This window comes from Arachis ipaensis, chromosome B6 (genome assembly GCF_059453495.1).
Source record: "Arachis ipaensis isolate K30076 ecotype BB chromosome B6, ASM5945349v1, whole genome shotgun sequence".
Lineage (NCBI taxonomy): Eukaryota > Viridiplantae > Streptophyta > Magnoliopsida > Fabales > Fabaceae > Arachis > Arachis ipaensis.
The window spans coordinates 132593886-132598691 of NC_142441.1; positions in this window are offsets into that span (position 1 = coordinate 132593886).

A 4806-nucleotide genomic window follows, 5' to 3' on the forward strand; every position below is an offset into this window, starting at 1 on the left:
TTTCAAATTGGTTAGCAGTTCGAAAGCAAAGAAGAAGTTGTACTGACAGTGAAGAGTTATAATATTCGTCGTGATGTTGAGTATAAAGTGTTTGAGTTCGATCAATTGAAGTATCATGGAAAGTGTGTGCAGTTTGAGAATGGATGTAATTGGTTGATACGTGTGACTATGTGGCAAGGGAAAGACTACTGGGAAGTTGGAAAGTACAATGGGCTGTAGACGTGTGTTGCAACAGAGATATCCACTGATCACAGGTAGCTCGATTATCATGTCATCTGTGCATCAATTCTATCACTGGTCATGGCGGATGCATCGATCTCCATTAAAGTATTGAAGAATGCGGTCTCATCAAAATTTGGTTTCAAGCCCAATTACAGAAAGGTATGGATGGCTAAGCAGAAGGCGATTGCTCATATATGGAGATTGGGAGGAGTCTTACAAGCTAATTCCAAGGTGGATCATCGGGGTTTAGATATATATGCCTGGCACTATAGCAGTGTTGCGTACTTCACCAGTTAGGGCAGGTAATACGGTCGATGGAACGAGGGTTTTTTTTTCATCGATTGTTTTAGACGTTTTCCCCGTGGGTTGAGGCCTTCAAGTATTGCAAGCCACTGAATCTATCGATGTTACTCATTTATATGGCAAGTATGGAGGTACTTTATTGATGGCAATTGCACAAGATGGAACCACGACAAAGTAGCCGAACCCCAGCTATACTTGCCGATCCCGTCGAGGTCCGCAACATACGGAAGCCACCATAAGTGAACCCTAGCACCAGACTTGTCCTTGAAAAGTGTCATGGACAAGAACATCATAATGTAACCACATGCATAAATCTGAATCGTTGCCTCCGATTCATTGGCAAGCAAGACTTTGAACTTGTTCTTGAACCACAAAAAAGAAACTGTGAACTCATCGATACAATCATCTGGTGGAAGTTCACCGAATAACTTTCCAAACCACACCCAAGCAGGCCTTTCCCCTCCATCAACTGCTCAAAGTCGCTCAGACATCCATTTACTGCGTGTTCATCAATAGGGAGACCAAACTGGAATGCCATATCCTGTAGAGTTATCGTGCACTCTTCAATGATATATGAAACGTATGGGTCTCAGGACGCCATCGCTCAACAAATACACTATCAGCAGCTCATAAAGCTTAAACCAATAATCATTTAGCCTTGCAACATGTAGTAAATTGGCATGATCTAAGTAGGGCAATATCCGGTCATGCATTATCATCTTCTGTTGCATGCAGACGCTCCTAACACATTGAGTTAGTTGATAAAACAGAAATATTAACAACACAATTTACGGGAGCATCATAGACAGAAAATATATAATTCAAAGTAAAAAAAGAATATGGTAGAAGCTAGTGATGTAAAACAGACCAGGTTATAGGTATTCATTATAATATCACAAGTCTAACATCACAAGCATAGATACATTATGAACGAAATTTTTGACTTTAAGTCTCTAGGTTCACCTAAGTCTTAACATCCTTTGCAATCATCCAACAACCTGAAAATTCACTAAACAATGAAACAGTAAATTTCATCATCACCAATATTTTAACAGTCAATCACACCTATCGACCTTTACGATCTCATTAGATATTCATATTGAAATTTAGACTAAATTCACCAGGATATAAATGTCATCAATAGATTAATAGCATAAACTAAATACGGATTTTGATAACTAACCTCATCATCAATAAATCTGGCAACATGCGCATTGTCGTTCAAGCGGTATGTATCTCCCTGATTGGCGGCCATCCTTGCTTCTGATTCTTCCGACTCCAACGCACTAATCGCCGCTCTGTGCCATACTTCGCCGACCGCCGCCGCAACCTCGCCGATGTACGCCGCACGCTGCCGCAACCTCGCCGATGTAGGCCTCATGCCACCACAACCTCGCCATTGTACGCTGTACGCAACCACTCACTGCCCCTTCCTCCACCACTGCGGGCTCTCTTCCTCCCCAACCTTGTCTTCGAAAGCTTCGATACGGTGAAAATAAAGGTTTCGTGTGCAATGATGCGAGCAGAAATTGGTGAATTAAAAATTATTAGAATATATATGTTGCAAGTATAGTTCTTAACTCGCCAGAAATCCACCGCTCAATTTAGAAAGGTATCATAGAAAATTAAAATTTAAAATACTGGGAGTATGAATCCCAAGTCGTCTCCCAACGAGTTGCAGGAAAGGGAGCTATTTTATTAATAAGATGTTTTCGAAAAAGTTTGAGTTGAGTAAACAGGAAATTAAATTGATGAAATTGAATAATGTAAATAAATAGCCTTGACTGGGAGTTGATTACATGGAAGCCCTATTCTTGATGGAATACTCTAACATTAATTGACAATTGAGAGTTATTTCATTTAGTTATCCTTTACTAAGTAAGGGAAGGTAAACCAATTTGGAATGCTGTTCTATCTACAAGTCCCAATCCACTCTGGGGAGGATTGGTGTCAGAAATTAGAGAGCAAACCAACAATAACCCAATTACAATCTTTCTCTTGAACCTTCCAACTCAAGGGTTCCTTTCAATCAACTCCCCATCAAGTTAGGGAACTACTCACTCATTGTAAAGGTAAAATTCATAGCATATGAAAAGGAATTAAAGAAAGACATTGTAAATAAAAATTAAAATAGTCAATTAAAAATAAAAGCGATCCTTGTATTAAATAATCCTAAGAATATTCCAATGGTAAAATTAAACAAAGCAGAGAACATGGAATAGTAAACCAAGTAAAGAAAACGAACTAGAATGACGAAGTCTTGATGAGGTAATAACTCTTCTCAGTGTTCCAATGCAAAGAGCAATCGCAAATTAAATCCTAAGAACTATGAATGTCTAGAGAGAAAACCTAGAGGAGGAGTAAAAACTAGATCTAAAATTAAAACTTGTGTAGAATGAATGTTCTCTTTGGTTTCTGCATGTTCGCTGGCTCTAGTCTGCTGTTCTAGGCCGAAAACTGGGTCAAAATAGGGTCCAAAATCGCCCCCAGCGAATCCGGCAGATTATGCAGATCGCGCATCTCACACGATCGCGTCATCCATGCGGACGCGTCATTCGCGCTTTTCCTCGCCACGCGTTTGCGTCGTCCACGCCTCCGCGTCGCTCATGCTTTTCCAGTCCGCGCAGTCACATGAGCCATGCTGCCGCGTCACTGCGATTTCTCCTCTTTCGCGCGGTCGCATGAGCCATGCGGCCGCATCACTTCTCGCTGGTTATCTCCTCAATTTCTTGTGTTCCTTCCATTTTTGCTAGCTTCCTTTCCAATCTCCAACTCATTCATGCCCTATAAAGCCTGAAACGCTTAACACCCAGATCACGGCATCGAATGGAATAAAGGAGAATTAAAATGCATAATTAAAAGTCTCTAGGAAGTAGTTTTCAATCATGTAATAATTTCAGGAAGGAAATATAAATGCATGCTAAATTAATGAATAAGTGGATAAGGATCATGATAAAACCACACAATTAAACACAATATAAACCATAAAATAGTGGTTTATCAACCTCCCCACACTTAAACATTAGCATGTCCTCATGCTTAATTGAAGGAGATAAAGTAAATAAGTATGAACATGTAGAAACTCATGCAATGCAATGCAATCCTATATATATATGAATGCAACTATATGATTTTTGTCCACTTGATCAAAAGTAAATAAGCTCTTCAAAACAATTACAAATCAACACTAATTCTATCATCATACAGTAAGACAGATAAAAGTGCAAGAAGATAGCTTATGAAAGCAGGGAACATGGAAATTCAAGCATTAAACCCTCACTGATGATGTATGTACGCTCTAACCTCTCTAGTGTATAGGGTAATCACTCTATCCTTCTCTAATCATGCTCTCTAACTTTTGTTCTTCTCCTAACCAATCAACAACAGTTAATATACCAATGCAGACATCATGAGGTCTTTTCAAGGTTGTAATGGGGCCAAGGTAGGTAGGGATACATGTATGGTCAAGTGAGCTTATAAATTGAATCTTTAATTAACCCAAGCTTCAACCCAACCTATATAACTTGCATAACCTTAGAATTCATACCTAGCTACCCAGAATTCTCCTTTTACATTCCATACTCATGTATCAACTTTTTTATTTTAATTTTTATCATATGTGCATTGATCTTTGAATTCTCAATTCAGCATTGGGGTAATTTTGTCCCCTTATTCATTTATTTATTAAATTTTTTTTAATAGAGGCAAAAATAAACATAGCTTATCAATGCACATAGATTTTTAATTCTTATAGTTTCACATGAGTAGGTATCCAAATTCCCATTAAATTATCATGACACATTCCCTTAATAACTTTTGTTCCCACAATTTCCCATACTTAACTAGCACACACAATTCTATCTTAAGCTAACCAAAGATTCAATTTGGGATATACAATTATTTTTCCGCTTAAGGCTAGTAATGTGGTGAAATATAGAACAAATGGGATTTAAAGGCTCAAAGTGGTTAACAAAGGTAATTGAAAAGGGTAGGCTTAATTTGGATGAGTAAGTTTAAACAAATAATGGCCTCAATCATGTGCAAGCATATAAATATAATAAATATTGGACATATAAGATAAAACAAAATATAGATTATAATCATAGAGAAGTAAACACACAAGAATAAAATAATTATGGTTAAATAATGTAACCATGCATAAAGGCTCAAATCTTTACAGGTTGTGTGTTCTTTAGCTCAAACATCATGTTCCAAATACAACTTCAAGCAAATTTATCATAAAAATGTGAAAAATTAGTGAAATTTTGTTCCAAAGATAGA